General features: G+C 52.6%; 1 long non-coding RNA gene across 1 annotated transcript in view; it reads left to right on the forward strand.

Moving 5' to 3' along the window:
• Window positions 1-12,883, forward strand: part of LOC125614967 — a 16,678-nt gene extending 3,795 nt beyond the window's left edge. Inside the window, exons 2-3 of the long non-coding RNA XR_007345538.1 lie at window positions 8,670-8,675; window positions 12,852-12,883. This is a non-coding gene — a long non-coding RNA (uncharacterized LOC125614967). The remainder of the gene's footprint in view (window positions 1-8,669; window positions 8,676-12,851) is intronic.
• The last annotated feature ends 112 nt before the right edge of the window (window positions 12,884-12,995 follow it).

A 12,995-nucleotide genomic window follows, 5' to 3' on the forward strand; every position in this document is an offset into this window, starting at 1 on the left:
TTGTTCATTAGGCTATTCTCTCCGCTTTTGAATATGCTTGAAATTATTCATACAAAGAGTTTTTTTAATATTTATTTTTTAGCTGTAGTTGGACACAATACCTTTATTTTATTTATTTTTATGTGGTGCTGAGGACCGAACCCAGGGCCTCGAATGTGCCAGGTGAAAACACTCTGCCACTGAGCCACAGCCCCAGACCACAAAGGGGTTTTAAACAAAAGATAGTCTGTCAACCACCAGGATCCAAATCAAGATGTAATTACAAAAGTCATTTTAAAATCTCAAGCCCTAGTGGTATTATTAAGATAGATGAACAAATTCCTAAGGTAAATAAGTTGAAGGAAACAATGCTTGCTTAGATGTATACTTTATGGTATTGTGTGTGTTTGTGTTGGGGCAGCTGGGGACAGAGCCTAGGGACTGGAACCTACATGCTAAGTAGGTGCACTGAGCTACACTCCTGGCCCACTTGATTGTTTTAAAACTGGTTTTATCAGGCTCATATCTAAATGTACAAGAAATTCCACAGATCAACACGCCCCAGAGTTAAGCAAAGAGATCTAGTCCTGTGCTTTTCACACGTGGGCAGTGCTCTTACATGGTGGCCGCGGTGTGAATCATAAAGATGACCATGATATGGAGGAGGCAGGGGGACGTGTGCTAGCAGCCACCAGGGACCAAGAACCCAAAGTAAGTGTCCTGATGAGATAGAACTTTAGGTCCCTCTCATGTGAATGAAGTCCAGGGCTGTTAAGTGGCCCCCAGGATCACTATCAACTGCCACCTCCCCTACAAACCACCAGAGTAACCGGCTGATGGAGCAAAGCTAGGTCCTGGAACTGGCTGCAATAGGGAGGGGGAACCACCTCAGCATCCCCTGGGGACCATCACCAAGAAAAAAGCAGAGGATGGCCTCTGGTGGCAGCAGGCTCTCTTATCAAGAGTGTAGTCAAACTATTATGGATGCTGGGACACAGCTCCATGGCACTGTGTCTGCCTAGTATATGTGAGACCCTGGGTTCAACCCCAGGAACACACACACCCACGGTGCAGTGTGCGTGTGTGTTTGAAATTTTTCAATATAGAAGGAGGGACAGATGTGCCATCATAATCAGTGCTGTAAATGGGAACTGCAGAAACTGCCAAGGGCCAGCGCCTGGGAGCTGAGGAAGGCCTCGGAGAGGAGAAACAGTAGAACAGGGATCTACCCGAGGACAAAATGAAGTCACGGTGCGCAGTATCCCCAGGAGTGTGTGTGCACGTGCACTCACAGGTGCAGAGAAAATCAAGGGCAAAATTCTCAAGAACTCCAAGTAATAAGAGTTGGGGTGGGGCGCAGTGTTACATGCGTTAATTCCAGCAATTTGAGAGGCTGAGGCAGGAGAATCTCAAGTTTGAGGCCAGCCTTGGTAACTTAGCAAGACCCTGTCTCAAAATAAAAAATGAGGAGGACTGGGGATGTGAATCAGTGGTAAAGTACCCCAGGATCAAAACATACTAATGATAATAAAAAAAAGAGCTGAGACCTGGTCAAGAACCATGAAAAGACGCTGATAAGCAGTTGGAGAGGTGGAAGGAGAACAGGAGAGACTGGTGACATCCTGATCACTAACAGAAAGCTTAAAGCTGTGTGGAGTCAACAGAGCCAAAAGCCAAAGATACTGAACAGAATAGGAAAGAAGAGATCCCAGGCTTTGGTAGTCAGAGGGTCACGGGTGTCCCAGTGGACACAAATTTACCAGGTTTCAGGGACAGAAGACAGACTTCAGAGGAAAGAATGGAGCCAGCAAGTGAGTGGGGGGAAACTCAAGCCAATGTTACACCACATAGTATCTTTACGAAAGAAGGACAAAGGCTGGGGGGGGGGAAGAACCGGAAGGATTGTTCGCAGGTGTTGCCCGGGTGGCACTGCACTGTCATGGCCTTTGGTCCCTCTGGATGATAGATGCAAGATCAACAGCCTGCTCACACCTGCATGGGCACCATCGTCAGTGGGCAGGAAGCATTGTGGCAGATGGCACCTTCCCCAATGGGACAAACCAGAGGGGGGACCAACTACGGGCTCCTCCATCACGTCTTCTCCATCACTCATCACAGTGCTAGGAGACACATCAAGGAAAGCCTGAACTGGGGGCGCAAAAGGCCTGGGGTAGAGGTCAGGCGAGGCTCCGCTGCAGGAAGACTGAGGAGGCGAGTCCTACTAGGAGTTTAGCCTCCAGGGCTCACCCTCTTCACCACGGGGCTAAAGAAGAGATGAGCCTGAGCCATGATGCTGAGAGTCAAGGCCAACTAGATGTGGAGACGTGCTGAGAGGCCCAGGCCTGGCCTGGTGGCCCTGGTGGCCCTACACGCTGGCATTTGTTTCCAGGCACGTCCAAACCCACTTCTGGAAGTGACCACTTTCCCACTTGGAGCTAAGAGTTAAGACAGACTTGCAGAGTCTCCTGAGAGGGCCAGCTGGCAAGACTTCCGGCCTGGAAAAGTACGGGAAATGTAGGTTGCCCTACAGGCACAATTTCTTAATTGAGCCCTGGCATTAATCCAGTGGCCTTGAGCTAATACACTGCATCATTCCCAGGCTGGGAAAACTTCTGGCCAAGAAGTGAGACCTGCAAAAGTGATCACCAGCCTCATCTGTTTCTAAAACCCTCATTTCAGTCGGGAAGGGCAAAGTTCCTGGAACTTGACTGTCTTCTCTGCCCAGTCTTCCCTCTTTCAGGGCACTCTCCACACAGCTGGCAGAATTTTCTTTCAAAAACACAAATGAACTCACTCCCCTGCTCAAAATGACATTGACTACAGGCTGAAATTTAAGCTTCAAAGCCTGCAATTCAAGGTCTCTCTAAATCTTGTCCTGCTGTCGCCTGTGCAGGATGGCCTGACTCTCATCTCCATGCAGCAAGTGTTGGCACGGCACCCTCATCGACTCAGACACCCCTGAAGCACCTCAGTCTAGAAGACACACCTGTACAGGCAGATTTTCCTTGAAGGTGCTCGGCCTGTGCTGGAGGACAGACAGACAGTTGAGACCAGCCTGCCACATTGTACATAGCCGCTCTTGCTCCTCCCTGCAGCCTCCTCCTATGCCCCTGCCTGTAGGTCTGCATGTGAGAGAAGTGGCTCTGTCTCCTCCAAGGACCTGAGACCATGGCCACCTGTTTTCTCCTGCTTTTCATAGCTCCTGGCATCCTCCTGACCCTGTTAAGAATCAGCTGGGGGACTGGGGATGTGGCTCAAGCGGTAGCGCGCTCGCCTGGCATGCGTGTGGCCCGGGTTCGATCCTCAGCACCACATACAAACAAAGATGTTGTGTCCGCCGAGAACTAAAAAATAAATATTAAAAAANGCCACATCAGAACTTGGGGTTGCAAGTCCAGCTCGAGGCCCAGGGCTGCGCTGCCCTTGGTCACACAGCTGGAGCTGGGCTGGACTTGCTGCTTCTAATTGTCCTGGAGGAAAGAATGAAGTTCTCGAAAGGGATCCCCCCGGGGGGACTGGGGAAGGACTAAAAAGCAGACCATCCAAAATCCAGTTAGGTAAGGATTTTCCCAAGGCCAGCTTCAGTTCTGTGGTCAGGGACTGGACGGCACAAGACACACAGGAAAGGGTCATCAGAGCCAGAGTCGCACTCTTGACATGGTAAAGAGAGCACCATTCCCACCCCAGGTCCTCCTAGAGCTTCAGTTCCATTTTCATTTGGGTGCATCCCACAACCCGCAGTCCCACAGCTCTGCCCCGAAGGTTCCTACACGGTGTGACTCCTGGCTGAGACCCTCGCCTGCTCACTTCGCACCCCGCGGCATGGCAGCGGCTGTGTGCTGATGCAGCGGCAGCTCAGTAGCCCAGGGCAGCGTCCAGGGCTTTTCTCCCCCAAAGGGAAAAAAAAATTTAATTGGATGTTGATGGAATTTGGTGTCAGAAAACATATCTCTCTAGGTTGTTAAGCTCGGATAAGAAAATGTTGATGAAAACACTTTGTAAATACTGCCCACAGCCAAGCATTCTACAGCTCCGCCTCCGGAAGGTTCTGGACACATAGATTATTATTACCACCTGCCCACCAATGTAGCTGGTTGCTAGCATCATCCTCTATTTTCGGATAAATCTTTTTCCATCTTAAATTTTCCCCAGACAGAAAAATAATATGAAAATTGTGTAACAGACCCAAAGGAAAACATGATTAAAAGGCTAATCTCGGGGCTGGGGATGTGGCTCAAGCGGTAGCGCGCTCGCCTGGTATGCGTGCGGCCCGGGTTCGATCCTCAGCACCACATACAAACAAAGATGTTGTGTCTGCCGAAAATTAAACAATAAAAATAAATTAAAAAAAAAAAAAAGAGTTTTAACTCTTAAAAAAAAGGCTAATCTCCACACATATGGCTTTTTGATACAGAACAAGCTGAAAAAAATACAGGGGTCTTTCTTGGTAAACCACCTTCTATTAATCGTGAGCCGCATGGACTCCAAGGGGCTGGGGGCACACAAAGGGACCATCATCATGTCCAGCTGAACAAACTCAGTCAACTTTAAAATGCCGAACTGTGAATGTGTAACTCACCCTAAGAGGCCTGTGCGTGCCCACTCGGCCTCCCTGGGGCCTCCTGGTCAGGTGCCGTGCTAACACCAGCTTATGACCTCAGGTTCCTGTAGGACATTAGCTGGAGGCTCCGCCACACCCCAGAAATATATAACCACAATGACGCAAAACCAAGAGCCCGTGAGAGCTCCCCCCAGACCCTGGGATTGCAGGGGACCGCCCTCAACCTCACGCAGCAGGGACAGACGCCTTCACCCCACAAGGCTCGGAGGCATCCACATTGCGGCAGTTCTCTGCAGACAGGGGGACTGAGGGAGCAGAATGCATTTTCTCACCAGAGGAAGCCAAGCCAGCTCCCTCCAGAGCTCCTGGGAGGAGAAGCCCAGTGCTTCCTTAGCCCCAGGCACTCCTTGGCTTGTGGCCACATCACTCCAGGCTGCCTTCTGCTTTCTCCCTGGGTGAAACCTCTCCTTTCTCTTATAAGGCCACAGGCCAGGGCTGGATTCAGGACCCACCCTAAACCCACTATGATCTCATTTCAAGATCCTTAGCTTATATGTGCAGGGACAATATATCCAATTTAGGCACCTTCACAGGTCAGGGTGTAGGAGTTGGACACATCTTTTGGGAGTCTGCACTCAATCCTCTAAGAAAAGGAACTCCCCATGGGCTGGGCTGGGCTGGGGCTCAGCGGTAGAGCGCTCGCCTAGCGCATGCGAGGCCCTGGGTTCCATCCTCAGCACCACATTAAATAAATAAATAAAATAAAGGTATTGTTTCCATCTACAACTACAAATTTTAAAAAAAGGAACTCGGGAGGGAGGGGACCTGCTGGGTTGGCTTGCTGTGCTGGCGCCAGGCTCCTGCAGGAGCACAGTGAGGAAGGGCCTCCCCCGAGGGAAGTGAAGAGGAGCCAAGAACAAAGACACTGTTGTCCCCAGCGGGCCAGCCTCTGTTCAAAGGTTCCCCTGCACCTGAAGAGGAGCCTGGGCCTCGAGTCACGTGACACACTTGGGCCACAGAGGCTCTGAGGAAACCAGCCTCTTAGCAGTGCAGGGGGAGTCCCCGAGACGCTGTCAACCAGAGCCTGTTCCACAGGGGGACAGGAGACACAGGGAGGTCTGGTTGTTCCATTCCTAGGTCATTCAGAACTTGGAGTCAGAAGGTCTTCTCTTCCCCAAGTGACATCTAATGAAGCACCCAATTTAATGTAGTTACAGAATACCAGCTCCCTCCAAGAGCGAAAAGCTCCTTCTGCTGTGCGCCACTGAGTCAGGCCCAGCGCACTGTCCTCCCAACGGCCCACTTCACAGATGGGACACAGGGACACAGAGAGGGTAGCAACCCTCAGGACAGAGGACCCAGGCCTACCACTTGGACGCCAGCACCCCCAGGGGTACTTCAAGAGCACTCACGTCTTTCTATCTCAGTTTTCCTGCTTTATGTTCCTCCTGCCAGCTCGTGTCCTGGGGTCCCAGTGGGAAGCCCATCCCCCATTGGTACACCAGGCATGTGGCAGGACCAGGTGGCATGCAGCTCAACCAGGCCTGGAGGAAGTGTCAGTACCCATGTATCCTCGCACGCTCTGGTGAGCAGGTGAATCCCTGTACAGCAGCCGAAGTGGCCTGACTCATGAATTCTTTAAATAGCAAGTGGCAATAACCTGCATGACTCCCATTGTCTCCCATCCGCTCACTGTCCTGGTGTTTACAACAAAGCTCCCTGGTGTCCGGCCCCTGACAACATGACACAACAGGGGAGAGAAGGGGAGTCTAGGGAGGAAGTTCAAGTTGTAGAATATTGAATGAAATTCAAGGTGCCCTTAACTTGGTGAAAACAATAAGTTTTTTTTTTTCCTCTCTTCCTTCCTCCCCTCTCTGCCTCTTTCTTTTCTTTCTCTTGTTTAAATTAATTTTTTTATGTCCCAGCACCAAAGGCTGCCAGGTCAATAAAAAGTAAAGCTTGGTTGGGTGCAATGTGATTCCTGTAATCCCAGAGACTCGGGAGGATCACAAACTTGAGGCCAGCCTCAGCAATTTAGCAAGGCCCTCAGCAACTGAGCGAGACACTGTCTCAAAATAAAAAAAATAAAAAGGGCTGGGGATATGGCTTGGTGGTTAAGGGTCCCTGGGTGCAATCCCCAGTAGCAGAAAAGGAAAAAAAAAAAAAAAAGGAATCATTGAATCCGCCATCTTGATTTCTCTCAGCTTTGAACAGCTGAACAACTGAGCGACAAGCTGGAAGGACAGACGGGTCTCTGCAGCTGGCTCCCGCCTGCCAAGAGGAGGTGGAAGAGCTCCACGGGCTCCTCCAAACCCACGCTGGGAAGCCCTGCTGCCTCCAGGGGCCGCAGCTCCTCCACTCTCTCACTTCGGTAGAGGCTTCAACACTGAGTGGCTTCCAAGGTCATCTCATCACCTTGGCCCTGAGAGGGCACATTGGGGAGCGGCGAGGCTCTGAGCACAAGGATCTGGCTCTGCTTCCCTGGCTCACCATGAAAGGCTGTGTGGCCTTGGGCAGGGCTCTTCATCATTCTGAGCCTGTTTCCTCATCTGTAAAGTGGGAATGATGTGCCTCCGTGGCCAGGGTCAGAGGTAGTGCACACGCACGGCCTCAGTAAGTGGTGGCCATTATCCAGGATATTTGCCAACCTCCCTCCTCTCTCTCTGGACTCTTCTACCACTTCCTGCACCTCCATTTCTGCCCCCTGCTGTCCTGGCCCTGCCTGTTTGAGCAGGGGGTTCCCAGCTGCAGACAGCAGGACCCACTCCCGTGAACTCAAGCTGAAAGGGGTTGTGAAGCTCATAAGATTGGGGAAGCCAAGGTCCAGAGGGTCGGCAGGATCCAGGGACCACCAGCTGATCACGCAGGGAGCCGCCCCGTCGGAGCAGGACCAAGCTGGCTGTGCCAGAATCCAGACCCACGAAAGGAAGCCCTGTTCCTTATCTCCTCCACGTCTGCCAGGAACACGGGATCAGTTGACTCCAAGTCGCACATCTGAACCCCCAAGGCTTCGTATTTCCACAGGTAAGGGGGTACTCACAATCAGAACGTGGAGAGAAGATTCAAGAACTCTGGGGCAGGGACTGAGGAGATAGCTTGGGGGTGGAGCACTTGCCCAATGCCACCATAGGGGGGGCGGGGGCTGGGGAGAACAGAACTCTGGTGCAGTCCAAGGTCACGGACGCCTGCCTAGGTTCAGACAGCCGACAGGGCCCAGGTGAAGCCCAGCTGAGCAAGGTGGGAATGGCAGGGGTGCGGTCTGTGGCCTTCCCCTTCCGTGTTTTAAGTCTGCCCAGCCTCGTCTTCCACGGAGGACCTCCAGGCAGGGGAGTGAAGGGGCTGAGGTCGAGCTCAGTGCAGAGCTTCTCCTAAGGGTGAGTCCAGGGAGAGGGTCAGTCCCAAGTCAGACTCTGAAGTTGCTCTAAGCAGCTGTCTCTCTGCTGGCATGGGATCAGAATGTGCCTGCAAAGGGTCTATGCTTTCTGATTGTCACCCACTTTGCAAGGGTGGGTGGAGCCTGCAAGCACAGGTTGGTTTATGTAACCCAGGGATGACGTATGGGACAGAAGCACCTTCTGGGGCGCAAGGGCCTTTGGAGCCAAGCCAGACTGCGCCCTTCTGATGGATGAAGACATTATCAATTATCTGCAATTATGCTGGAGGTGATGTTTTGCATTCGCACAGTATAAATTATCTCATCAAATACACACTCTTCTCTCCTGTGGGTAGATCAAAGAAAGGTTGCCTCTCGTCCTTCCGGGGAGCTCCTCCTCCACCACGGCCAGTCTGCTCTCTCCTGGGGACAACCAGCTCCTTCCTCGTCTTCCTCTGGCTAGCCTCCTCCTTCAGTTCAGCGCTGCAGGCCTCCACCCACCACCCTAGGGATAGGCGGCCCCAGGGTCTGCTAGGCTGCTTTCCCTCCTGGTCACTGCGTGCAGAGCTGTCTCTCTGATGTTAAGCTGGTCCTTAGACCCTGCTCGGGAAGTCAGCGGAGCCACAGCTGCCTTCTGTGAGGATGGTGGATGGTTACTGGAAGGGACTGGTTATCTGGTTGCCATTTTGACCCTCTGCGCAATGAGCCAGGCCGGCTGGCAGGCCAGCACGTCCAGGGCAGCTCAGCACGCAGCAGCTTGGAGTGCACGGGAGCAGGGGCACCGGAAGCAGGCGTGATTCTAACCTTGACCGGGGAAAGCATGCGCTTCTCTGGCTGGGCCAAGGCCCTCCTCCTGCCAAGTGGCATTCCTGCCGCAGCAGCTGGAATTACTCTGTACTGTTGCTACCTGGGGACTTGGTGGTGCCAGGATGTATTACATAACAGAAAAGTGTCCATTGTCACTGGGAATGTGGGTGGCACAGGGGACTATCCTAGGTTGGGTGGAGATTAGAGGCCTCATTAATGAGTCACATTCCTTCCCTTCTCCATCCCTTATAATTAGGGTGACACATCCCAGATGGCCTGGGATGGTCTCATTTACGCCTGTTGACTGTTAATAATGTCCCTTTTCACTCCACAGGGACTTGGTTGGGTGCAAATTCTAAGCCGATTTACAATCCCGGAGGAGGGGAGGGAGACAGATCCAGGGAGCTGTGGACCCCACTGAGACCACCTGGGTCAGAGGACTTTAGGATGAGGAAGGAGCAGGGGACAGTGGCATTTCCAAACCCTTCTCAGGAGCTGCTGCCGCACTCCCCCTCAACGGCTCTGGGTGGCCACGTAGCCCCCCACTGCTGGGGCACTAGCATGATCAGCAGAAGCCAGGGACCTGTGGGCCTGCTCAGTGCCCAGATTGGAAAATCCAAATGACTCCTGCCCTCCAGTGGCCCTGAAGCTGACCCGGTGGAATGCAGCCTTGCTGCTGACCTCTGAGCCTTTGGTGTCAGGCCCTGGGTTCAAGGGAACTTCAGGGCCAGCCCCGGAGGACTGGAGAGCCCCAGGCCGTCCTGTTCTTAGGCTGCCACGCTGGGTCCTGCCAAGGCCCACTGTAAGAGGCCAAGTCACTCCACACAGATTCTCCCCTAAGGGGAAGGAATGAAGAGGAAGGCCTGGGGGGTCATCCCAAAGACCTAAAAGTCCCCCAACTTTTTCCCAATTCCATGGTAGCCACAGACTTTCTTATCCTCAGCCCTCCCGGGTGGGGGTCTCTTCCTGCAGGAGTTGGCCAGGGCCTGTCTTGAGCAATTCTCTGGTGACAGGCCAGCTCCAGGGGGAAAAGTCTCCTCTCAGCCTTGATCTGGGCAGTTGCTCTGTAACTCATCAGTTCTGGCTAACAGCTGTGGAGCACATCATCACCATTCCACGGTCAAAACATTTGTTCAGCCGTGAGAATGGCTTAGTAGGGCTTTAAAAAATACCAGTCTTGGGTGAAGACGTCGGTGGGGCTTCTGCATGTACCCAGAGGTGCCTCTCCCCGCAGAGGACCTGAGCAGCCTTCACTGGGAAGAAGAGGGAAGAGGAACCGCAGGTCCACTCAGCACACAGGGACAGCCAGTCCCAGAAAGGATGCGTCAGGCTTGATTCTGTAACGATGGGGTGTTGGTGGACTCCCCAAGGTCCCCAAGGTCCCCAGCCCACAGCCCCACCCCCACTGGCATCGACTGCAGGGGGTGGTGCTGATGCGGAGTCTCCTGCAGGATGCAGAGTGTCCCACAAGGCACATCCTGGGAGACAGGGAAGGAAGCTGCAGGAAGCCTATGAAATTCCAAGACTGCGAACCATCCTGTTACTGATAAAAACATCCCTTCAGGGGACTGGAGGGGTGCGGCCAGGGGTAGAGCGCTTGTCCAGCCAGCACCAGGCTGTTCCCAGGTTCAATCCCCAGCACCACAAAAAGAAAGAAAAGTCCCTTCAAATTCTAAACCCAAAGGCCTGTTTTTAGCAAATTTAGTCCTCAGGCTTGTGAAGCGCAACATGGAATCGATGATGACAAGATGCAGTCTCAGTGTACCCTGCCCCACAACCCCGTGCTGCCACCCATTCAGACCCCCCTCTGCTTTTAGCCTCTCCACCTGGAGGTCTTTCCTCCCAAGCTCCACCCTCCAGAGCCTCAGGCCTCCTTCAAGGGTCAGCTCCTCCCTGCACCACCCAGACCCCAGGGTCTGGCCACCTTTGGCTCCTAACAGTGAAGCAGCCTTCCTAAAGTTCTGCCTCACCTAGGAATTCCTCCCGCGTGCAGGGGATGTCTCCCACCGCGGCTTTGCATGCTAGGCAAGCACTCCACCGCTGAGCTAGGTCCCTGGTGCGGGATTTTTATAGAGTTTAACAATAAGAAAGTCAACTTCTTGGTTCCTTTCTCTTTTCTTTACCACACAATGAACTGACTTCCAAACAGCCTTGACAAGGAGTATTTTAAATCTGAGTGTTCTCACTTCATCCTGCCAAGTGCTCCGAGGTACTTGGAAAACACCTCCCACCACCTCCCAGGGCTGATTTTGTCCCTTTCCATTTAGGAAACGGTGATTTGTTTCCTGTGTTTTGAAAGCAAGAGAACCGCTGCTTTGGTTCCAACAACTCCCAGGGTCACCAGGGCTGAAAAGCTCCCTTTCCTTTTCTTCTTTTTCTCTCTTCTTTCTTTCTTTAGTGGTGCTGGGGGTTGAAGATGTCCCTTGTCTTAGAAAAGGGCAGCATCAGTGAAGGGTGGCAGACACCCAGAATGTCGGAGTGGGGGTGTCTGGTGGCAGACACCCCGACTCCGACACAGCGAGAATGAGGGCCCCCAGAAGGACCTCAAGTGGAGTCCCTGACGAAGCTCTCTTGCCCAGATTCATTGCCAAAGGCAAACCAAGAGCCCGAGGTTTAAAAACCACTCCCAGCTGCGGCTTCACTGCCTGAAGTTTGTGAAGTCAACCCACATCTGCATCCGAAGGCTGATCGGCAACCTGCCGCGGGTGGCAGGAGGGAGCAGGAAGCAGGCAGCTTTCTGGAAGGCAAAACAAGAACGCAGCTCTGCAGTCAGGAACTGAGAGGGGCCTGTGGCTGTGCACCTGGGGCCCAGCCGGCCGTGGGGGCAGACGCTGTGTTGGAAGGCTGTGCTTGGACAGAAGGGACAGGCAGCCACCTGGCCTTGTGATATCCAGGTGGCCACACCATAAAGTTGCATAAAAGACCTCGCTTCAGGCAAAAGCTGCAGGCTGACAGAGGGCGCGTCCTTTGCTGATTTTATTTGCACCTGCATTTAGCAACCAGAGCACCTCCTGGGACGGGGAGGCGGGTGCCTGAGGAGTATTTTAGGCCCGTGAGTGGGAGAAGAAGAGCCTGTGCTCTCAGCACCGTCAGAAGCAACCCCACACAGGAGGGGGGAGTAACAACTACTGTGTCGTGTTTACCGCCCAACGCCCTCCACAGAGGCTCCGCGGATTTGACAACCTTGCCTCAGGGGTCCCTGGGCTAGGCTAGAGGGAGGCGCACTTTTCACTTTCACAGAATCTGTTGCTGCAGATGTGTTCTAGGAGGCTTTGGCCTGTGACCAGAAAGTACCCAGGAAGGGAGGCCGCACTGGGAGGGCCAAGCCCCAGGCTCTGCCGCCACAGGGAGGAGTCCTGAGAAAGGTGGCCTTCTTTGCTGGTACAAAGGGACTTTTAGATAACAGTGGCAAATTGCCCCTACTCTGCTCCCAAGGTAGAATTCATTTGTTGCACAGATTTTAAACCATCTACAGTAAAACGTTCTTTGATTTCAAAAATTTAACTGTAAACTTTGAAGCAGAGAAACCTGTTTTATGCATTAGAAACTGGTCCTGCCTTCCTGGAAAGAGCAGTTGGCCAAGGGCAGGGACAACAGTTGAGGATCTGCTCAAGGCTAAGGGGGTTTTCATTTTTTATTTATTTTTGTTTTTCTGCAATGCTGGGGATGGCATCAGGGCCTGACGTAGGCCAGGCAAGTGCTCCACCACCGAGCCGTACCCTGGGCCCCCAAAGGGCGTTTTAAACATTCAGTATTTTTAGGTTCACTATTAGCTGCTCAGGGTTGCCCTGGGAGGTAGTGAGCACACTATAGAGATACCATGAATTCAGATAACTGAGATTTAATTTATCTCAAAAGCAGTGTATGCATTTCCAGGAAAACTTCTGAAAATACAGTTAGCAAAGAGGGATAGAGGAAAACGCTCCCACTTAGAAATGATCATTCCTAACTTCTTATTGTGTACCTGTCTGTGTCTGCAAAATATTGACTCTGTCCAAGGACGAAAACAACAACTGGGTTCCCAGAGCTCAACCCTCCTTGATTTGCAGTTCTAGAATCTGGCAGCACTTCATTCCATAAAACACAACAAGCACCCTGCCGGCAGAGCAGAGAAGTTGGGTTCCTAAGCAGAGAAAGGCTGAGCACAGAGGAAGAACAGAAGGCAGGCAGGGGCTGGGGATGGGGCTGGTGGGACGGGGTGGGCGCCTGTCCTGCATGCACACAGCTCCGGGTTCGTGCTGGGGACTGCAAAAAGAGTAAAAAGTCCGGGGGGTG

This window comes from Marmota marmota, unplaced genomic scaffold (assembly GCF_001458135.2).
Source record: "Marmota marmota marmota unplaced genomic scaffold, marMar, whole genome shotgun sequence".
NCBI classification, from domain to species: domain Eukaryota; kingdom Metazoa; phylum Chordata; class Mammalia; order Rodentia; family Sciuridae; genus Marmota; species Marmota marmota.